The sequence below is a fragment of the Hetaerina americana genome, unplaced genomic scaffold (genome assembly GCF_022747635.1).
Source record: "Hetaerina americana unplaced genomic scaffold, ioHetAmer1.1.p SCAF_4, whole genome shotgun sequence".
Classification (NCBI taxonomy): domain Eukaryota; kingdom Metazoa; phylum Arthropoda; class Insecta; order Odonata; family Calopterygidae; genus Hetaerina; species Hetaerina americana.
The window spans coordinates 43,898,764-43,924,140 of NW_027286985.1; the positions used below are offsets into that span (position 1 = coordinate 43,898,764).

Genomic DNA, 25,377 nt, shown 5'->3' on the forward strand with positions numbered 1-25,377 from the left:
TGTCCTTTTTGAGTACTAATAGTCACAAAATATGACGATTTCAACCTATTCATGAAGAAGTTTTGAAAGGAAAAGCAGAAAAATGAATGTAATCATTCGAGCATTAATTAAGTTTACGTTAACTGAACATATGGAAAAAATAAGGAAATTAATGAATTCTAAATATATAAAAGTAAATTTTAAATCGTTCCCAATATTACAAGATATAATAATGGATTTAAACGAGGTATTAAATCAAAGCCTTCGCCTTGGGCTCAATACGAATGCCTTCTAAATTAGGTCATTATATTTTGCATAGAGCTTTTAGTACATTGTATTTAAAAAAATTAACGCAAATCGGTTATTTGTATTTAAAATAAGTTAATAATTGATTTTTGTCACATTTAAAAGTGGTAATATTTAATATTATTACTTGCATTGATAAAAAATTGAGGAGCCTTTTATCTTTTTTATGGTCAAATTTTTAACAAAAATAAAATTTTTTGATACTAAATTAATTAATTTTCTTTGAAGGCTTCCTTCATTGACAAAATAATGAGATTAATTCTTAAAACTAATAAAATTAAAATATCATTTTTTAGGTAAAAAGTACAAAATGTTGGTGAACAAAAGTACAAATACAAAGGTGAACAGATGACTAGATATTCCACGAGTGATACCTAGATTGAAATTTGGTAACATAAGGGTGGAGTACGCGGATCGTAACTCAGAAATTTATCGTAAAAATATTAAAGTTATTGAATGTCTACGGCAATTTAATCTTAAAATTAACGTTAATTCCGATCTTAGTTTACACAAAACAAGTGAGCCATACCAAACACATAAGGATAATATTTTGGTTTACACACTCACCCCTGATCTCAAAATTAATCCAAGCGGGGATATTCATTTTTATCTTATTTGCGATTGTCAAATCTTAAACAGGATGTCTTTATTTTGAGTGGATATTACAATTTTAGGCTTACTACGGATATCTTTGTGGCCTTAACTCTTTAAGCTGCAAAGTATCTGTGAGCGACGCGGACAATTTTTCCCAAAACTGCTAGCGTCGCTCTGGGTGGCTCTTTTCTCGATGGCTATTAACGTATTTTTATACTTTATTGTCTTCTTATGTAACTCATCACACATGTTGATCTTACTTTCACAAAATTATTAAAAATAATAATGAATTAAGAGACATTTTTCATAATTCTAAATTTCTCTTTGAAATAGCCAGGGAATTTTCTCGGGAAATTAAGCTATTACGCTTTGCACTCAAGAGTTAAGGAATGCGTACTATGTCATCAGGAAGGCAGATTATTCGCAGGAATCTACTCGTTAAACGGCCAAGAATGAATTTTTACCCTGAAACAGCTACCGCCCGTGTAACAGAAATACTATAGTAGTTGCAGATTCCACAGGATGCAATTTTAATTGAGTATTGCAAGAAGTATTATGACGAGGTGAGAAAAAAATGGTCGAAGGGCATCAATCAAGCAAGGCACCTTTCTTATTTTAGCTTAAAAAATACCTCCCTTTGCATATTTTATCCATAAAATTCTCATCCTAAACAAAATGGCAAATTAGAGCCATGGAATTACTCGTATTTTTACATACTCTTATGAATTCCAACACTCATTTCGGGATACTAACATATCCCTGCGGAATTAAAGTATAAAAAACTGATTCTTAGATCGGCTGTTGTACTGTATAACAAAAAAAATTGCAAGATCATTAAAAATATAAAGAAAACCATTTGTGTTCCTTTAGACTGGTGGATATATGTATTAAATTCAATGAGGATACCTCGTGATACACACATATTCACATAAATAATGAATATTATGGTTTGCGGAGATGGGAAAATGGCAATATTAGTTTTTTTACTTGAGGGAGTTTGTGGTATTTAATACGAATTATTTTGGCAAAGCGTCTCAAATATGAATATCGCCGGTTCAATAATCACAAGTTAAACAGGCAAAACAAATTAGTTGAGTTAATTTCATAAATGACAGAGGAAGCATTAAATAGCGAAATCAATAACACATGTAATCCAGAAGATATCTATGATCTCTAATATTTACAAAATTTTAAAGCCGCGGGAACAAATAAAACGGGTTGATAGAAGTTTTTTCTTATACTTAATGTAAAAAATATATATATTTGCTCACTCCTAATAATCCTAAATTTCATCAAACCATAACAATTCAGGACGCTCGCGGATTTTGGTTTGGAAAACAAATCGATTAATTTCTTTTTTTTATGTTTACAATGCTCAATTTCGCATAAGAATGCATACATATGGCAACGCTTGAAGACTATTGGGAATAAGACTTTTTACCCTCTAATGATCCATGGACTTAGAAAGATGCACTATCGTTCAGTAATTTCTCAAGGGACGACTATGTTTACTATACAAAGGTAGATTCGCTTTAATCAAGAATAAAAGGCAAACCCGAGCCACAGAGCACAGGTGAAAAAATATTCCCTTTCAAATGGACGACACTACCAGCTCCGTCGATTCTTTGAAAGTGACACTGAGCTATTGTTTGGCTCACGAACCCATCCCGACCCAAACTCCGGGAGACATGTTGAGGGAGGGGGGGGGGGACGAAAAGCATGAATAAACTTGGAGACCCCTTTCACGTGAATGGGAGGTGGAGAGATTAGAGGAAAGAGATAGGACTATCGACCTCGACCAGTGGTGGTTTTACATTAGACCTGATGCAGTGAAAACATCTAAATTACAACTTAAAGAGAGCATCTCTCGAAAATTCAAATTTTAAGGACAATAATATTTGTGTGTATTTTTATATATGCAAACAAAACACCGAGAACACAGAAAAAAAAGAGGGAAACTCACAAGAAAATTAGAATTTTCAACCTTCTATTCAGACGTACATGCACTGATCTGTGTATTTTCCAGTGGAGTTATATATACTCGTATGTGGGTGCATATACTAGTATATGTATAGGAGTATGGAAGTAACAAGCGCCACTACGCTGATGCGTGAATTCAACCCGCCGTTGAGGATAATACTGGGTGAAATCTACCACCAAGTTGACTAACGGGTTGATAACTGTGTTTATGGTTAGGGTAGAGAAAGAAACTTTGCATTTCCACAAAAAGATTTAGAGATTTTTGTGGAAACGCAAAATTTCTTTTTCTACCCTCATCACGAAGGGATTCCACAAAGTTAAGCCTAAAACTGTTATGTGTCAAATTTAAACATTAGGGTAGGGGGGCCAGTTCATTTTCCTATGTCGGTTATGGTTTCCCAGTAAGATCTGGTTCCCGAAAAATCACAGGCTTGGGTGGAGCTGACGGTGTCCAGAGAAGCAAACCTGGCCATCGAACTCGGGTCCTCCGGTCAGTAGTATAACGCTCTTATCCTGGACTTGGTTGAACCAATTCATATATACATAACCATAAACACATTAATCAACCAGAAGGTCGGTTTGGTAGGTGATGGTAGAGTTCACCCAGTACTAAGCCCGACGGCGAATGAAATTCACACATCAGGGTAGGGAGGCCAGTTCCTTTCCCTTTGCCGGTTATGGTTTATAAGGAAAATCACATAGCTTGGGTGGAGCTGCATTAGTATATATATATACACAAATTTTTGCGGAAGGAATAAAAAATTATAATTTGATAAAAATTAGGAAGCACACTGATGAAAAACAAACTCAGTCAGGTATATATATATATATATATATATATATATATATATATATATATATATATATATATATATATATATATATATGCACACAAAAAACGTGCTAGCGTGCTTTGGTGAACGGAAATAAAGATGGATATTTCCTCATCCTATGACACCCGTGGGAGGATAAAAGGTGGGGAAGAAAAGGGCAGAGGCGGATATAATAGGAGAAATTTAGTGGATTGGAAGACTGATGTGTTGGGAGGGGTCTGTTTTTGGTGGCCGTGAGACGAGTGCGTAGGGTTATGCGGTGGTGCCGGCGAGGTCAAAAAAGATGTAAGAGGACGGGGGTAGAGAAAGTTGAAGGCACTTGCGGAATAGGACTTGGTCCCGCATTCTGGAAAAATGACGCGGGGCACCGATGGGAAGCGACCACTTCGGCGATAGGGCGAACCAATAATTGGCCTCCACAGGATGACGAGAGATTAATGACGGCAAATTGCACGGAAAAGAGATAAACGGAGGCACTAAACATACTAAATAAAATTGTAAATATATATAAGTAATAAATCGTGTGAACATAATTATAAAACTCATGTCATTCAGGTACGCCTTAAAAAAGGTTTAAAGGGATATATTAAAATATTAGTTGAAATATAAAATTACCATTAAAACTAAAATTTTTCCATTCAAAGCTTATGATATTCTTAGTTTAAGTTTTTACGTTACGAAATTAAATGATATTTAATTCCATATTATAATAACATTAAACATTTAATTTATTGTCGTAATATAAAATTTTATCAGTAATTCATGCATGAATATGACTGAAGGTCTAAAATTATTTAATCGAGGAGTTGATTTTTTTGATACACAAAAAATATACGCCTTGGTGAATGTTTTGACCAAATGAATACTAACACTTAGTTTCTTGAGAAAAGTTCGTCAATCTTTTAACCCCCTGTGCTATATTTTTCGCTTAATATGAACACATGTTATTTTATATTACATAGCATGTACCTTATTAACTACTCTGGTCAAAAAGCCATTTAGGATGATGATATTAATCAAATTATGAATTCATGTGAAATATAAATTCATATGGAATATCACTCTATTGAAAAAATGAGGACGTTGTCCCATGCTAAGTGTAATTAAGAGGAAATAGGTTTTATGGCTCTATCGTTTACTTTACAATATTTATAACAGATTAAACATTGGAATGTACCAACTAGTTCGTAGCGGACCAAAGCATGCGGGTTCTGGCTGTACGGTTATATTGATTTGAATGGTTGATTCTTCGGCACTAGCATACTTCATGAAAAGGAAGAGAGTAATCAAAAATCAATCACGGACGTACTTTATATCCGAGACGGGGATGTTCAATACTCCAATGTAAAAATTGAGGGCAGGCATTCTAGTTTATTAAAGCAACTTTCTGTTAACCAAGGAATTCGATCTGATTTGGCTATTTCTAATCCCCGAGGCATGTGACCCCGCGAGGGTATGCTTTCAAGTCATTACCCGCGATCAATTCAATTCACCGTCGCAGTAAAATTAAATAATATATATCACAGTGGTGGGACGGGACGCGGATTGTCGCTGGATTTCCAACTAATATTACTAGTGTCGATAGTAGTAAGTGTAGAAAGCTTAGTGTGCATCGCAGAATATACTCTATGCACATTATGGTTTTAGTGACTGTTATATTCTGAAATATAGTTCATAAATCATAAGAGTTGACTAAACAGGGATTCTATGAAGTATTACGTAATATACAGGTAAATGTGGTAACCCTGTAGTAAATGTGGACAGCTTTAGCAAATAATGCCGAACTACTGGGCAAATCTACTTCGCCGCTTGAAATAAAATACTTTAATTTTTTATAGGTTTTATAATAAAATATTTTTAGCTAAAATCAGTATTGATAATTTTCAACTTGAAGAAAAATTACATGAAAAGGTTTAAAAAGCCTAATTTACTCTCTTAAAATCTAAATTTCGCTTTGCTCAAGCAGTCTATTTGTCGTACACGTAACACCGTACTCTTGTACATCTACATAACACCACGCAAGCCGCCGCAAGGGCGTGTGGCGGGGAGTGCTAGGTCACCATCCGTAAAAGGGAACAAAATCACATACAAAATCAACATATCCGTGCAAACTTATACCCACAGTGGTCCATATATTCATGCAAAAATTCTTTCTAAAGAGAAGGTTCAAGAAGTAGAGATATCAAGTTGAACCTTCTCTTTTTCCCGAATGAGTCCTTTAGCACTCGGAGCCCATACACTACAAGCATATTCTAAGTGAGGCCTTACAAGAGCGTTGTATTAACGTTTTTACATTTGGTAATATAATCTTTTGCGTGAGCGATGTGGTCCAATTTTCTTTTGCAGGGGGTCCAAAATACACTTCAGGGTTTTATTGGCCAGGTGGAGAATCGGCAATCAAGCAATTTAATTGAAAAACCACCACATAGGCTCAGAATATTCTGGGGAAAAATCGTATTGGTAAAATCCAACGACACAGACTCACTGTAGCTTGACTGCTGATCATAAAGGTAGGGTTAACCAATTACTAGTTCCATAAAAACAAATGTTATTGCTGAAGAAAATTCTTACGAATATATTTTGTAGAAGTTTTATTTTTCCATAGCTAGGAGTATACATTTATCCGTGTGAATAATGAGGGCTCACAGAAAAGACATGTAATGTAAACTTTAAACATCGAGATATCAATAAATGCTATTAAGAAATAATAATATTAGAAGACGTACAATCGCAGTGCTATGCTCATTTTTCGCGCTCTGCTCGTGAAATAAGAATTCATAAAATATTGAAGAAATCCTGTCATCTCATCATGCGTTCGGAATTTTTCCAGGTTGACAGCTTTATGGTTACGAGTATGTTCTCATCTTATGCACACATGTTGTCATTGAGTTTTTCACTTGGGGTGAATGTAAGCAATTTTATAGAAATGACTGGATGGCTTAAACTATTTACTTTTTAACGTCCCGTCCCAGCCACTGGCCACCAATTTCCTCTGTTCTTTCTCATAAGTGATTCACAAGTTAATGTAACCTTTCTGGTTCGGCCGATAAAATTTTGGAAATCGAATTGGTTAGCCAAATAAGAAACCACTGGCAGGCTTTGGTTGCTAACCCTTATCAATTCTCCGAGAACAGACAATAAAAAATGGATAAAAACTTATTTGGGCAATTTATGGTGGAAATGGAACGCAAAAAATTTCAAAAAATACAAAGAACAATTACATTAAAAAGGAGATCATACGGGTTTCAAACTCTTCTCAACGAAAGAAAGAATATCATGGGTCAAAAGAAGAAATACTTTGAAATATATACGCTAGAAATTAAAAGAATTGAAGGAGGACCTAAGAGAAACAATCTCGTAATTGATTCCCAGTAATAATTATGATCAAATCCTCGCTACAACAGTACAAATAAAGTGGGCAGCATTGCCTGATTCTCAAGTCTGTCAAGCAGTTGCGGTTTAAATCTCCTTAGATAAGACAGACATAATATGTTTTCTTTAACCACAGCTCTGCCTTAACCAATTAACATTAAAAAATGATTCAAAAACGAGTGTGACCTTATAAATTATTAAAGTGAACATTTTAAGTCCTGAATTAACTTTTGAAAGAGTTTTAATACGAGAACGGAAACAAGAAAAGTAACGGCTACATCTTTTATTATGTCATTATTATGAAAACATTTTGAACCTTTATCATTTGTCAGTTAACAGAAGTTCTTCAAAAGTAGATATTTAATATTTACCTCAAGATTTAAGGAAGAATTTCTGCAATCACCCTTTGATACCGAATATTTTGAGTATCAATAAAAGAAAAACTGAGGAATAACAGAACATTTGTAAAATTCACCAAAAATATTTATCAAAGCGGTGCTACCGGTTTCATCACACATGTGGCATTTTCAGAAAAAATATTTTGGTAAATTTTACAGTTTGCGTTATTCCTCTAGATGAATGTTCACAAGGTTGAACCCGATGCCATTGAAAAGAAATACTGTTGAAAGTTAGGTGACGAATTAAGCGAGGCGTTTCGACGTAATCGCACGACTATTCCACTATCTTATCCTCGAAGAGAAAATGGTGCGAATGGCCAGAAGGTTTCCTTAAATGAAAATGCGAGTTAAAATGAAGCGGAGGTGACGAATTGCGGGCGTTGACTGAGCATGCATTTATGATGCGAGACATTAAAAATTGATCACCTCTTCCCCACGCAACTGCCTCCGTCTGCCTCCCTTTTTCCCCTTAGGCCCCCGTGCATTCATCATCGCATTAGCCCCCACCCTCTTGTTAGTGGTTTTTACGCCCCACCCCGAGGGAGATTCCCAGCTCCTCCTTCCATTAACCCGGCATCGATATTTTCATCTAACACTGCAGCTCCTCCGCCAATTTTCAAACCTCCACCACCCCGCCAATTTTCCTGACGGCGAGAGATGGATTTATCTTATCGCAAGAATACACACACGTCATAAATATGACGAACCATTCCACTCTTAGAGCCCATCATCATAAACACACATATACTTCAAAGTTTATAAGTGCATTTAAATATATCTACGTAGCAGGGTAATAAGGCTAAATAGTAATACATACGTATAGGCAAGTATATATTACAGGGAGAAATAAATTAGGCAAAGAAGCTTTTACGCAGAGGCGGGAGAGAATTATTGGTATCTTAAGTGACTATGTAAAGAACTGACTAGTTCATACTTTAATAAGGATCTTAATATTTTATTGGTAGCGTAAAGTTATTCATGCAGACAAGAATATAAGCGTAGATGGGAGACTTTTAAGTTAAATGTGTGTGTGTGTGTGTGGAGATGAATGTAAAAAAATTAATGGAGGAAAGGGAAACAAACATTCATGTTCTATGCGTAGTAATGGAAGACAGGTGGAAAATTTGGAGAAGGCAGGATAAATAGAAGTAGGCCACATTTAGGGGCAATTGAATGCTGAAGACGGTAATACGTGTAGAGGAGAGAATTTTGGGAACTCGCGTGTGATGGAGGAAGAGAATAGGCATTTTGGACGGAAAATACGTACGCATGGAAGGTAGAAAACACCTATATGCCAGAGCTAAATAATGCCAGAACTAAATATGTATATAGTGTTTAAGGATATTTTGTCTCATGTTTATCAGGGCTTGGGAGTACTGTGATATGTAATGCCATGCTTAATTAGTAACTGACTCTAACCTGGTAGATTTCTGAGAGTACATGTACATTTATAATATTTTATCGCAGCGGGATTCAAAACGCAGCAATGAAAGTTGCGCCTTCGATCGCCCGATGTCAAGCGGTTTCCACATTCTTTGCTATAGGGAAGCACCTTCCACATTATGTTGGCAGATATAATCTCCGTACATTTCCAATACAACATCTACTGATTTCATTCTTATGAACGTAATTTATTTCAAATTAAAATATTTAATTCTACAAGCACTGAATATTTGAGAAACATTTAGGCCACGAAATGATTCGTTCCTTTCGCCGAGAAAACATGAAGAGAAAGCAAACTGAAAGTAAAAAAAACAGGAGTTTGACTAATCAATCATTCGTTTTTTTATGGGAACATAACATTGGTGATAAGAAAGTTATCCGAATAAATGCAGCGTACTTAAACAAATAAATAATAATCCATACATTCCAGACATCTTTAGACAACTTCTGAGTCGATCATTTCTTTTTCTTCGAGCTACTTCACCAATCATGAAAAATTCTATCACTCTCTTCAGAGACGGATCAAAATATAAAACCATTGCCAAATAAAAAAATACTATCATAAACAAGGGAAAAATTCGAATAAATTCACACCCGAAAAGTGATAACAATATCATGGACGATAATACTCATTTCTCAACGTTACTGTATGCGATTAATTAAATTTCACTCTTACCATTAAATTTCAATAAAAACGTGAATTGTAGCCAATTAACTTCGATTATGAGAAAATGAAAGAGAAAATTGCAATAAAAATTGCAATAATATGATAGTGCAATAAACATAATAATTCATATACTATCTTGGCTGAAAGGTGGATCGATAATATTTTAAAAAGTTCCAATCCACGGTGTTATTAATTGTTTCAATTACATGAATACGGAATAAATGGTAATAGATGTAACGCCATAATGGGGTTTGAGATGTGCAATTGACTGTTATGCGCAATAGTCAGCAACAAATCACCAATAAAACAAATAAATGATCCAGAAAAACGTCATTATAATAACCATTAATATTGAACTAAAAAAGCAATTATCAGTGACTTGAATGAACAGATTATGTGGAAAATGGGATAACTAACACAAAAATGAATGTAAAGTGAAGGATGACCGGTAGAGGCAAATTCTTTGTCAACGCGCCATTACGTCTGGAACATCTGAAGACTATGTACACATTCATGAAAATCTGAGGGATATATTCAGTAAGACAAATACAATGGGAGACCAAAAACAGGTGGTATGAAAGAAAGGCAGCAAAATATACAGGCAATGAATTCAATTTATCTAAGAGTAGGATCAAATTTAAGTGAAAAAATCAAGGATGTTTGGCCATCTTTTCATTTTCTCTCAATTTTTTCCCGTAGATACTTAAAGAAAGTCGAGAACGTAATCGAAGGAAAACTTGTGAAAGTAGAGAGGAAATTATTAAACTTATGAAATTCATCACGTTGACAAGCTTTTGAGGCCCGAACCGACCTGAATGGACGCTGACGAAAGATTAAAGGAACATTTCTCGTAAAATCACTTACCTACCAGCGGGAGAGGTTCATTTCTTTGACGAGTGCCATTGTCTCATCTATCGCACTCCTTCCCATGGGAAATGTTTCTCTTAGGAATGTTTTCGTGATGCACGTAGGACTGACACTAAGACACAAAGACGTGGTCCTGTAAATGGGTCGATTTACACTCTACGTGACCCTTTCCAAGCCGCCAAGGGGTCGAAACCTTTTTTCCGTTTGTTCGGGTTGAGAGATCCCGAGGGATGGGTATAAAAACAGAGAGTTTTCGCCGTGCGGAGGTGTAAAAGTGGAGTGGAACTGGGAGGAATCCTTAAATTGGGCCACGTTTCGCGGGAAAGTAGTTCTCGTCCAGCGCTCGTTCCCATTGTCTCTCGTTCTCTACTCCGAGCTGAAAGGGGGTGATCATGTCTAGGCTTTGAGATGAACGTGGGAGATGGACACATGCTTTTTTCCACTGCGAATATTTCTCCAGAGATGGGCCAAAATAATCGACATCCCTGGCACAAACGATTAACTGTTTCGGTCTAATAGACATATATATCGCAGAAAAGTGGTGTTCACATACTGGAGTTGACTCTACAGGAAAAGAATATGAATTGCTAATATAAGCAAGAAAATTTTAAAATTTCCATTGATAAAAATTTTTTCAAATATATGAATAAAAAATTGGAAAGCACATAATAAATATAAAGATATTTGAGTTAATTATTGTAATTTTTCTCTATGCATAACATGTGTATTGAACCAAAAATTGCTGAAAACAAAAATGCACTCTAAGATACCGTAAGCGATCCTAATCGAGTCAACAATCGACCACGTACAAGGTCGATTTTTGAATGTCGGTCACTTTGTTGAGTCAGTTTATTTGTTTCGTCGAAACACTTCGAAGATGACTATTTAATTCTTAAAAGGAGCATGTTTGATTCATTCTTCACTCTAAGCGTTAAATAAATTATTGAATTGGTTTTTTTAATGTTAAATGCATTTTACTCCCTTTTATCATTAATTGAAATTCCATAAACTAGTAAATCGAATGCTGGCCTTTAAATTTTTTAGCGTCAGACGAATCAGTCGTTTTGACATTTGAATAATATCTCAACGTGCATAAAATACCAAATAAATCATGTAGAAATTCCACAAGAAAATATGCCCTTTAGGCTGTGATTATTTCCCACCGCATGAATTCTGCAAATCGAACGATCTTTCCTGCACTTACTATTCTATGTAATCATCTGGACCAAATCCTATGGTTCAATTATTAGATCATGCTAAAGATTATTTCAGATCATGCAATCGTTTTAGGCTTAATCTTCGCACATTTTATGATAATTTTTCTAAAATATTTTGATATAATTACTCAATATTTCCTTCGAATGGGTTGCATCCCTATTTTAACGTGACTATCAGTCTTCATTTTGGCGGTAAAATAATTTTAATCATGTCTACATTTTTTTCAGACTGTTAAATCTAGACATATTAAATCGGGAAAATAATTTACAAGTTTTGAAGGACTTTTAAAACTTGGATCAAATTTGGGTTGCATTATACTCAAACAGATTTGCTGTCTATGCAAACTTACAACTTACTTATGGATTTTTCTAAGTAATCCGAGGATTAAATTTAAAAATATTCGTCTACTCATTGTGGACTTCTTTCTTAAGGTCGGTGGCAAAAGAGTTGTGAAGTAACATTTAATATATGCGATGTTATTTAGAGGATATATATGAGGGTCATCCGGAAAGTAGTACCCGTTCGTGCTGCATGAAGTGCTGACGACGCGAGTAGCCGCTGGACGAGGTCAGATAGCTTCAGTGGCTTGTCTGCCTTCTCTGAGCCAAGTTGCGTGACGCTAGCATTGCCTGTGTTGTTTCTGTGATTGTTTACAATGTTTAAAAAAATTGAGAACGCCGCCAGTTGTGAAGTGAGGGCAGTGATTAAATTCCTCAATGCAAGAAACGTTCGCCCATGTGATATTCATCGCCAATTAAAGGAGGTGTATGGAGACAATGTAATGGACGAGTCGTCTGTTCGGCGGTGGTGTCGCAACTTCAACATGGGGAGGGGGAACACACACGACGATGAGCGTTCGGGGAGACCGTCTGTCATTACAGACCAACTGGTGAGCTCAGTTGACGAATTCGTGAGGAACGATCGGCGCGTCACAATTGATGACATCTGTGAGCATTTTCCCAATGTTTCTCGAACAATTGTTCATGAAATTGTTAAACACCATCTGCATTATGCAAAAATTTGTGCAAGATGGGTCCCTCGCGTATCTCAATGAGCTGGCGGCGAAGGACTATGCAGCAGGAATACAGAAACTTGTCACACGTTATGACAAATGCCTTAATTTGCTTGGAGATTATGTTGAGAAGTAGTTTAAAGTATCCTCTTTCAAATAAAATTTTTTATGTTTGTTAATATTTACTTTTGTGTCTTTATTTCACGAACGGGTACTACTTTCCGGATGACCCTCGTGTATGTATATATATATATATACATACATATATATATATATATATATATATATATATATATATATATATATATATATATATATATATATATATATATATATATATATATATATATATATATATATATATATATATATATATATATATATATATATATATACACATACATATATATATATGGTTAGCATAAAAAGCATCGGGAAAAGTTTAGGAAAAATAAATTGTCGACATACTTTTGTCAGCGGCTTTTCCACGACTCGGAGGCTCCATGGTAGGCAGATTCCGGAAGGTTCTTAACTGTACGCGAGAAACCTTCTTTGAGGGCAATTAGGGTCCCATGGTGGTGTCCTTTGAGGGAGGTTTTCACTTTTGGGAAAAGAACATGGTTGGTTGGTGCCAAGTGGGGACTGTGAGGGGATTGGGGAATCGTCGTAATGCCGTTGCAGAAGGCATTTATAAGTAGTAACTCTTTAAGTGCTCGTGATTTTCCGTCAAGACCATCGGGTGGAGTTTAGCGCAGATTATTTACATCACCAAACTTTCAATGATGATGGTCTGCACAGTCATTTTATCGATGCCTATATGATCTACGATCATGCGCACACTTAATCGACGGTTTGAAATCATCAATTCAGGTACACTTTAGGAAAACAACGCTACCAGTACGTTTTACACAAACCTACTTCGGCTACTGATCCGAGTGACCGAATTAGATGCTCGTTGACTCTGGACAATCTTTGTAATTGCTTCGAGAATTAAAAGGAGAGACAGGGGAAAGTATTCGCACCCCTCGGCTAATGTATCAATTTATATCACCTCAGGGTAAATTATACCCTCAAATCAACCCAATCAAACCAAAAGTTTGGTTTTTCACTGTGTGTTGAGTTAATAACTTACAGCTTTGTTCTTTCGTGTGGGTGACCCAACAACTGAGAATGGCATTGAATGAGATATGAAAAATGAGGTGACTGAAGATGAATGGAAAGGGAAGGATTTGTGGAGGCAATGAGAGAGTGAGGGTGTGGGAGGGGGAAAGAGGATTCGCATGGCCAAAATTGCTTCAGAGAAGGAGAATTTCTATTTGCCACAACTCACCGAGCCCTTTTGTCCAACTTCAAGTGGAGCGTTGACGAAACCACTCAATTGACCCTGTTCGATTAAGTGCCAGATGAAATGGAATCCGTCCGGTTCGAGTCTGCGAAAGAGCGGAGGTACTCCATTGGCAAGATTTTTCAATTCCTATCGATGTTGCCAATGCAAATTTAATCGCCGGTACTACTGCACTTCAGTTTGCAAATGCCGAACCCTTGGGTTCCTATTTGTCTTGTGAATAATTGATTAGAATCTTCAAATTCTTTCTTCTGAAATCCATGCAATAAAGCTTCACGATTTATTGCGAGACCAAGTAGAACAAATATATTTATTTTCAAGACATGTTTTATTTTGAGGGCCATTGAATAAAATTTGCATTGATCTATTTTCGAATTACGAAGTTGAGATTTTCAAAAGTCTTAATTATACAGTCAATACACGGGAAAGACACATGAAAAGATAGCACCTCGTATATTAGTGTAAGCCCTAGATATTATTGGTTTTTTGCATATTCTAATCTAAAGATTTAGTCAAACTATATATCGTCAAAAGGATACAACTCTCTAATTGGAAGTACAAAAAATAAAATCATCGCTCACTCAAGGTAATGAAAGTTTTGATGAGTGTAGCTCTTTATTTTTTTAAGTTGGCTCACTGAATAATTTCAATACATGTATTGTCCGATGTCTCTCTTCCTTCTCCTTCATTAACGGTTTTTTATGAACAAATTTTAACTACAACGGAAAAAAGGAAATGAGAAACCGGAATTCATGAAAGCTTGTTGACTCAGAATTAAACCTATTTATTCACTCGGAGATTTCTTTGGGTTTGAAGTCAAAGATATCTTATTGACTCGATTTGATTCAATTGACCTCTCAAGATTAAACACAACGGATTAAATATTTTAATCCGCTAGATTCTTCATATATATGAGCTCGGAGTAAAATTCTTGAGTTACACTCAATTGGTCATAAATTTAGCGTGAAGTTACATTGCTAGATTCGAATTATCAGAAATATTCTATTAAGAAACTTAGTTTCATCGAATTTGGAGTAAGGAGTTTTAGACGAAATAGTTGAGGATCGACGTCATCACACATTACGAGAATATTTGAGCTCAAAGTAAACATGTTTCAAAAACCTAAAATACATCACAGCAAGATTTAATTATTGAGCTATATATATATATATATATATATATATATAACCATAAACACAATAATCAACCCGAAGGTCGGTTTAGTAGGTGATGGTAGAGATCACCCAGTACTAAGCCCTATACGGCGCGTGACAATTCACACATCAGGGTAGGGGGGCCAGTTCCTTTCCCTGTGCCGGTTATGGTTTCCCAGGAAGACCTGGTACCCCAAAAATCACACAGCTTGGGTGGAGCTGCAGGTGCCCAGAGTGCCTTGCCCGGGATATATATTACAAAGGATAGCCATCCAATCCATTCAAAACTGCCATTAACGAATAGAAAGCGCTACTCGATTACCAGATAACATTTTAAATGAAACCAGTTCATCTATGAAAATCAAAATAAAAGACTTGAACTATCAGGAGAATAAATATTGTACATTTAATCTTGACGTTGAGAGACTAATTTTATCCCCACAATAGAAGTTGGAAAAATACTATAGGATGAAATTAAGGGAAATAATCAATAATGATACGGAACCACACTTGACATTGAATTCAATTATGTAGGGCAGAAAGGATTTAATCTGGTATACCACGCTTAGTTTGCGGTCACGAGAGTAGAAAATATTACAATTGGCTATTAAAATTTATATTTGATTAGTAATAGCTGGTAATCCATTGAACACGAGAGAGAAAGACAAATGAATCTGAGCCAGTGCTTTCACGATATTCTGTTAAATGTTAGCATCTCAATAATCTCAGAGCGGACTGAAATTTTTCCTGGCATTGAGTCGTCTAAAAACGATTTGCTAAAGGTTCCTAGTAAAAACTCGCTACTTCTAACTGCTCTTATATCTTCCACTTTCCCAGCTCCCGAAATCAACCCATCACTCGTAAAGGACATCGACCAAACTGGCATTCTACAGAATATCCCAGCCAGTCTTCGTCTGACTTAACGTGAGCATATGGTAAACTTGCGCTAACCACATAGTGTTTCACCTTTTAGAAAACTGAGCAAGCCGAGATCACTGTTGATTATTAGCACCTTAAGCAGGGAGTATTTTATTCAGGCATGGGGGGCACATCTTATCTCTTTGACTTTGTATGGTCGCGCACCCTAAAATCCTCCCGGGACGTGGTCAGCTCGAGTAATTTACCCACACTCCAGGTAGTCCAAAGGTCCCGGACTCAAATCCTTCCTCGGATAAGGACTGCGTTGCCCCTGAGATTGATTGCTCGGGTCAGATGGCGCGGTGTGACCTTGGTCGTTACCCCTGCGGTTCGCGACGGGGTGGGGCTGGGACGGGGGAGCACCCCGCGGAATGGCATTTCCTTTACTGCAGTGACTCTTTTGTACCAGCAGGAAGGAGGGGAGTAGGGAGATCTTTCGACCTAGCTACCTCTTTCTTCCAAGAAACAAAATTCCCCCGTCACGATCACGTCAGCTCTCACGGAAGCGGCCACCGGTTGTGTGCCTCGCAGCGCTGAAGTTATTCTCGGTCGTCATAAAATGGTCCTCTTATCTCCACCAAGGTTTCACGTTGTTTTGCTTACTCCATTGGACTCCATGGAAGGGAGAAATGATCAGTAAAATGGCGCCCACATCACGGAGGATGCCGAGAATGAAGGGATTGTTCGAAGCTAAGGAGTTGGGGAAAAAACTGTTGAACCTTTCTCATATTTTAAATGATTCCGTGGCGGAGACATTATACTTAAGTAATATAAATATTATAAAATTTATTTTAATATGGACAAATTTGAGATATTTTGGTTGTTACTGAGGCTCTTTATCACAATTTAAGTTACGCTGCTTACATCTACCCCTACGTTCTTTCCTGAAAATAACAGATATGGTTGTGTGGACTGACGTCAACCATGCTTAGTGCGGCAAGAGTTACGACCACGTACAATACACGAAAGACTGGAAGTTCAAAAATCTTCAGTCAATTACCGCAAGGAAAATAATTACGCAAATATATAGAGAAGGAATCGCGCTAGAGCAGCAAAGATACAATAAAAACCATCAGAGTCAATGCAAACAAATATAAAAAAAGCCTTTCATATTGTGTAGTTATATCCATACTGTTAGTCTTTTTATATTTGTTTTCATCATCCCTGCTAATTTTGCTGACTCCTTATTTATAAATTGGTCATACGTAATTATTTTCGTTGCGCAAGTTGACTGAAGGTTTTTGTAACTACCAGTCTTTCATGTACGGTACGTGCCGTAACTTGGCATTTTGCCTTTCTAAACGTGAATAGGACGAAAAAAAATTCCTTTAAGAATTGATCTAAGAAATTTTTAGGTTAAGAAAAAGGTTTTTTGAAAAAAAAACATTTTTTTAAAAGTTGGTTTAATTCGAGGTATTTTTGCTAGTAGATCTACATAAAATAGAATTAAAAAAATGGAGCTTCAAATAGACCATCGAATTTAGTCAAATTTGAAGAGTAAGTTGTAAATAAAAGTTTAATTATGAAAAATAACAACAGCTCTCATATGCCGAAATTTACTCGAATCTAGATTAGATTTTTTATGTGGTCGCATATAATTATGACTGTACTCAGACTAAATTTCTCTTTGAAAACTTTTAATGCAAATCATATTCCCCCGAAATAGTGTCGAGGGCTCAAAGTCACCGAGGAGTAGGCATTTACTTCATGTGTTTGCACTTGACATTTTATTACCGGACTATCACGTTGAGTAGCAGGTGGATCGAAAGCGTACTTTGGTGTCCACCTACGCCAAGCGCTTCTTCTTTTAACGAACATTCGGGACATTTCAAAAGCGTAAGGGATAGGTAGGAGGGAGAGAAGGGCTGACGGGACGTCGGCGGGGATTTCTAAATTCTCTCCAAAGCGACCTGCTCCCACATCCATCCCTTAAAGCGTCTCGCATGACGGGTAATATAGCACACGTAATTTCCGGACCTCCGCCTACATCGGTGCGGGGTCTCCTCGTTTCCAGGGCCGGACGGGGAATGGTGACGGCCACCATTCATCTCCTCACGACACCATTGCCCCTCACTGGCCGCGGGGAAAACGTCCATTGCCGCCGTCCTAAAGGTTTGAGGCGGGCATTCCCTGCTTACAGCTGTTACATGCCACCTCCCCCCGACCTCCTGAAGAAGCAATCTTAAAAGCCTAACGATACCTTCCCGAAACCCCAATGATACCCACCTAAGAGCCTAAAGAATTCTTTCCGTAAGCTAAAAAAATTCATTTTCAAAAGACCTGATATACTATACATTCTTAAATTCCAGAGACAAGCCAAACAAACCAGAATATTTATTCCCAAAAACGTGAAGAAATATTCCCGAATGGTTGCAGATATAATGCAAAAAACTTGATATAATTTTCTAAAATCTTAAAGATATACCTTAGAAAGCCTGAAATTATATTGCCGAAAGGTTGAATACACGTTTCCAAACGAAGGCATTCCATTTTCTTAATGTGCAATGATATTATTCTATAATATTGCAATCACCTTACCGAAGATCTTCCTGACTGAAAGTCTGAAGGAAACTTCCCGAGATAGTACGCAAAAGCTAAACACACTTTCCAAAAGCGTGATATGAAAATTCAGAAAACCTGAGGATACCATCAGTTCTATAGAGAAGAATATCAATAAACATTAATACCCTAAAAAGTGCATTATTGTAAAGAAAAACCACTTGGATTACGTTACAACGTGGATAACTTCATGAAGATCAATCGAACGATCACTCTTCATGTACAATATTGTTCCGAATTCCAGAGATTCCAAATGAAATTCCTTGCACAAAGGTAAAACAGCTGTTAAAAAGAAGCTGCGTGTTTGAAAACGTTTATAAATCTGTAAAATACTTATTTTAATCCTCAAAGGAGACGAGAGTTTAGTATTTCACCTTTCGAAGAAGGAAATTTCAGCTTCCTGCATGACAATGCCCCATTGGATAACTTCCTAGGGTTTTACACGTACTATTACTCTTTTTTTAAAATATCCACATTAAAAAGTTTTTAATTAAGTTTTATAAAAGCTTCAGCATCTTTTTTTTCCAGTTACATGATTATGTTCTAGATTTCTATGTAGGGAGATCGATACGATAGGTGAAGTAATTACGGTCCAGTATATGAGTTTTGGTGGAATTTTGAGGTAAAAGAAGTGGCGAAAGGGTTTTGAGCCAGCCTTTTATGGTGGATTTTATATAAGTGACAGTTTATCGGCTCATTTCATCGCTGCGATGCGTTCTCGCGAAAATGTTTTGGGTGAGAAGACAGCGTTTCGGTTGAAAAGAAATTTATTCCCTTCAAGGAGAGTTTTATTTCAGTTCATTTCCCTGGAAATACTATGCGGCAGTCGCAGATATTCCATTTACAATTTCGTTATTTATTTATGGGACGCTATTCTTTCTCTTGGAAGAGACAAACTTAAAACCGTTGACAAATACCACTTGTATTTCGTTTACCAGCTTAAACCAACACAAAAATGGTGAGGAGACCCAGATGTGACGTTTTAAACGAATGGAACTTCTACGAAGCAAGTCGCGTTCGTATGTTAATATGATAAAGAAGGTCAAACAGAGTTTAAAAAGATGTTCACAAATGATAATCGCATTAAATCTACGATTTGTTATCTTTGAGTTAAAATTTTTTTTACTGAACCGTAGAATTTACTGAACATTACTTCCCTGCTCCTCCGAAATCCAGGGCTTTCACGGACTCTTCTTTACCATTATCCCGATTTTTTCTGACCAATTATGCATAAAACTGACAATGTTTTATTTGAGCAGTATCTAATCTAATAATGAAAATAAGTATAATAATAAATTTAACAACAAGTTCTCCATACTCGTCAACATTCAGCCAAATCAATATTTTGATATAATAATACCATAGTACCACAAGCAATTATTGTTGAGAAAACTATCTTAAAGCATAATTTTATGATTAAGGAGGCTACGATGGCTCTTCTCATCTGTTTGGTGATTCGACCTTCATTCATTTTCTCAACATGACCAAACAAACGTAGCACACTTCTTAATACTTATCTGTTAACGATACATCCTGAATACACATTTTTCATGACTCATACATAGCTCAATATATTCCTGATGTTTTTACTTTAAACATTCCTCAAATACCCCATGTTAAGTACCCCGAATTTATTATTCATCAATGCTTATGAAAAATTGCATGAACATGATGAGATTGATAAAACATTTTATTTATCGTACGCCCGTGGAATAACAACAGCGTCTGTATATCTTTAATTTATTTTTCATTCTTTCGATGCAAGTACTAAAGGCGAATCAAAGTAAAAAAAATAGGTGAAAGAAATAATGTTTATGTGTTAGAGAAGCGTTCACAAATGAGAGAGTGCGGAGGAATAAAAAATACGTTGCCATTTTGGACAGAATAAGAAAGTTTAGAGACTATGAGTAACTGGGAATGGAAATAGATTTTAGTTAATAGTATTTGATCCTGCAATTGTTCTTTTGAATGTCACAGTGCAAAACAGTTTTTAGATCTCATAAAAAATCTACCTTAATGAAAACATATGATTCTTATTAAAGCATGCCAAATGATTTTACCTGAACTTCAATACTTGATGTAACTAATTGAAGAATTAATCTAACAAGCAATCCAAAATTAATCTGTATCACTGTCAACTATAGTTTGGCATGGTTTTCCTACTTATACATTGCACCCGATGTTAGCTTAAAATACAACCGAATGTATCACTGAGAGTCTCGTGCCGTTAAAAAGGAATGATTGGTTCGGATCAGTGCGATAACAACCAATGATAAAAATACTATTACGAAACATTTCTGTCACGTAAAATTTAACGCTTCAACTATCAGCGCAGTTTCGCTTTGCATGCTAAATATTTACGTGATAAATTGGGTAAGGATAAAAAAAAATTCGACGAGTTTAGTTTACCAAAAACAGAGTGAGTTGATTATTGCAAGATACCAACATTGTAATTATGCTTGGTGATCGTAGGTACTCTGTTACGCTACTTCTTTCCGTGACAATATTATCTTACACTCATGAAAAAGATATACCTAATGGACATAACCAATAATGGAATCTTTTAGAACACTGCGAATATCACGCATACATAATTTGTAATATCGTCGCTTAAGCTATCTGGGACTTTTTTAAATCTTTTGGAAGGGTTAAGCTATGAAAAAATACAATTATAACAACAAATTCGAATAAAGATTTGATAAATAAATGTCAGAATTACAATGTAAAACTAAATTATGTGTCATTCTACAACATAAAGCGCCCTCTACCAATAAATGTATAGAATATATTACATACAAGGCAGTTTACGTAAGTTTCCGACGCGTGCAGCCTTCTGTCTTTCGCGTTCAAATCAAAATTTCGAGAAACTAAAAGGCTGACGGATTGCTAGTTACCCTTCAATAATACTTTTACTTAACTACGCTATCATTTTCACGAAACTTAAAAATTAAATATTAATTAAAAATATCAAAAAAATCTATTGAACATTTTCAGCAGCCAAGTAAATGGAAATTACTGATATTTAATTTTAGCCATTACAAAGGCATTTTATCAAAAATCCTTTTTCATTTTCAATATAGGAATAATGTGATTTCTTAGGAACAAATTTTACTTCTTATTTGAAACTGTATTTGGCAATCAGACCTCGATCCAAATAATCATAGTAGCAATTGCAACTGCAAAATAAAACAAATAAAAAAATAGTAACTATGCATAGTTAGAATGGCATTTATAACGTCCGATAATGGAAATTGACGAAAATAAAGTTGAATGACATCCGAGCATTGAGGTTTTAATTATTACTAGAGTTGTGTGGTTCCTAAAATAAAGAAAAACCTTCTAGTAAAATTGGGAATGAACCGTATTTTACCTAAAAGACTGTGCCTGCAATGGCAAAAATGAACCCAAAATAGCAGCTCCGTACTTCATAGGCACATTATTCTGGTAAAGGGGACCTTTGCTGTACTGATCGAAAGGAGAGAAGCAAAGCATTTTTCGTTTCATGGCAAACGAGGAATATTTGACGAAACCGCGTCGCTGAAACTATTTCACATCTTTAAACTCAAATTTTGTATTCGAAGGCAACATTCGAACAAAAAAAAATTATTCATTTACTTTGCCCATTTTTTACACTTTTTATTTACACCACCAAGCTGACCCAGTATCGCAATAAATATTATCTATGATCTGAAACTGTGGCATTATATTTACATGATGAAGGAATGTGAAAAGTCTGTGTGTATATAATAATTTATATACATAACTCACTCACTTATTTAACATGCACAAATCCCATTATGTAACCCTTTTGTCGACAAATGACACCCTCTTTTTCCATGAAATAGCGCCTATAATATTTCATTAAAAATACGCATTCAGATTACTCGTTTTTCTTCTTTTATATTCTTTTCAAAATTTAAAAAAAATTGAATGGACATAAGGTAAATTAAAATAATAAACTTAAGTGTTACTATAATGGAATTGATAGCTACCATTGGAAACAAATGAATTTTATGATTACTACGTTGAGAATTAATTCATTAATCATCCTATGAATCAACATTAAATTTTATTGATAAGATAATAACCTCACACACATATTAAAATTTATTTTGACTAAACGAGCAAGATCTATCAGCGAGTGAGAGCACTAAAGTGTGCATAGATATTTAACGCATTTGTGGTCCTCTCCCAACTCAAGGTGAAGTTGTATCGTCCGTTAGAGTCTCAAATGATTTTTGAAGAAGAAGACTCTTCATGGACTCCCAGATATGTTGGGTTAGGAGACCCCTTAAAGAGTCACGTGGAGCAGGTAGATGGCCATGAACTTACATGGACACCCACATCTAGCTTGGGCTCTTACAAAAATGATTAAAATTCATTTTTCATCCGAAGGGATCCGAACCCAAGGATTCTTTCGATGCTCTTCCATTACAAACAATATCATTCGAACTATCCCTGGAATGCCTGTGCATTCCAAGGATTGTCCGCGCATTCAACCCACGCACACACATACGCACACACATCCTTGGCATGCTATAAACACTCACGAGGTCGATGGTGACGATGAGGTCATGCTGCTGGTGTCGCTGACCCTTCTTGTTCTTCTTTCCAGCGGGTCCCTTGGCCGCCGCCGCCTTGCTGGGCGCCGCCTTCACCTGTCCCTTCTGTGCGGTCGGAGGCTTCTGCCCTCCCGCCCCCGCCTTGGCTCCCCCGCCTCCCCCTCCTCCGCCCCCCGCTGCCTTGCCCGCCGCGCCCCCCTTGGCCCCGGCCGCCCCGGCTGCCGCCTTCGCCCCCGCCGCGCCTCCTTTCTGGTTCACGTGCCCGCCACCGTCGGCTGGCTTGTTGCGCGCCTGCAGCGGGAGATGGCGGTGCAGGCCAAGTCCGTCCAGGAGGAGCGCGAGGAAAATTGAAGGGGTGGACCAGAAGAGGGAGGAGGAGGAAAAGAAAGGGAGGGAAAAGAGAAAGAGAAATTTTCGCATTAGTGACAATGTCATAACTTTTTCCTCCCCTCCTCCGGCGATAGTATCCGACGTGGAAACAATCGCCGGGATCGTGGGTTCTGACTCAAGAAGCGGTACAATATGTAAATTTTATTTCTTTGATTCCGAAGGGGACATGGGGGAACGGGAAATATCCTGCGTTCACGTGGACACAGGTGCAATTTCTTGGAAGAGGAAGGAAGTGGATTAGGAGTGGCGAGCGTATATAGTTTTTTCAAACGCTCTCAAGGAAGTTTTTTTTGTCGTTATTGATTGAAAATAAAAAGATTCCATTCCAGAACAGGCATGCTGAGAGAAGAAGAAAGAGAGAGAGAGAAAGTGATCAGCGTTGGACATGTTTGGTGTAATCAAGCAGAGATAATGGAGCAAAAACATTTTTTAGATCGTGTGATACGTGATAACTTGTATTTTTTTTAGATGATTCGAGGACGGCGTAAAGATAGAGCCATGTTCAAAGGGAGGGCAAACTGTCAAATACCGCAACAGAGAGGGCTGACTATAGTCATAGTAAGAAGTTTTCAATAATATATAGAATAAATAATATTGATCTTCATTAAGAAAATAATATTACGATTTCGCTACACCTTAAAATTTATTTGTAGATTTTAATATATAATTAAACAATTTAACATTATTGTAAAGAAGATTAAGTGATCAAGATGGTTAGATGAGCCAAATGCCACCTGCGCACTTAGTAAAATGAGTAGTTGTCTTGTGCTTGTCTATGGAATGCTTACATCTTAAAATCTTACCCCAGAAACTGAGTAGGAATGCATAATTATATTTAACCTCATTGAAAATGCTTCTCTGCATTACGGACAAAGCATCATCACTTCATCTTCAACACCACAGTCAATAACATAAAATATTCCCTGTATTATTTCAAAAATAAAATTCAGGAATATACGGTACAGTCCATTAAATAATACTCCTTTCTCTTCGATTTAATGTATTCCAGCTCTATTTTTTGGAAATATTCATATTTCGAGTAAATATTCGATTTACATTAATAGTTCAATTAAAAAAATACATAAACAAAGAATTAACTTTCGTGATTTTTTTCAGCAGGATTCTGCAACATCTATCATTAATGATGGTTAATACTACCATTCTCACTGTCCAAGTTTTGACATTAATTATTCATTTAAGTTTGACGGCATGTTCAAAGTTACCAGTATGCTATTTACTTATATGCATATAACATATTTGCATTTGCTACACATTCAATATTTACCATAAGGATATTAAAAAATCTTGCAAATTTCCTTAATATCTTTCGTTATACTCCTGCGATACAAGGAAGCGCTTCTAGATTTTTACGTGTAATTAGGAGCACCAGGGTGGAGATTGGGGTTAAAATTTTTTTAGTATGACCTGTCTCAATAACAGTAATCTAAAATTTGGCACCAAAAAGATATGATCGAATAGCGTTTACTTTTCTCTTCCATCTGTGAAACCATATATGAATAAATTTAATTACTTCAAAGTTAAAATTAATTGTTTGACCTCCTTTCATTTTGGGAAGACCGAACGAGCTTGTAATAAAACATTCAATTCAAATCGATAATAAATAAAATATTTTGCTCCGCTCTTATATCCCTACGCATACACTGATCTGCTTTTAGGGATCATAACATCTTGAAGATTAACGTCAAAATATTCTTTTCTATAGGAAAGCATACTACACGTAGTCGTGTAATAGGCATCCAACTCGGTTACTCTTTAACAG

General features: G+C 36.2%; 1 protein-coding gene across 1 annotated transcript in view; it reads right to left on the reverse strand.

Annotated features, from left to right (window-relative positions):
• Positions 1-23,337, reverse strand: part of LOC139691940 (calmodulin-beta-like) — a 157,187-nt gene extending 133,850 nt beyond the window's left edge. Inside the window, exon 1 of the mRNA XM_071589895.1 lies at positions 23,196-23,337. The gene's annotated coding sequence lies outside the window, so the exon portion shown is untranslated. The remainder of the gene's footprint in view (positions 1-23,195) is intronic.
• Positions 23,338-25,377: the final 2,040 nt, after the last annotated feature.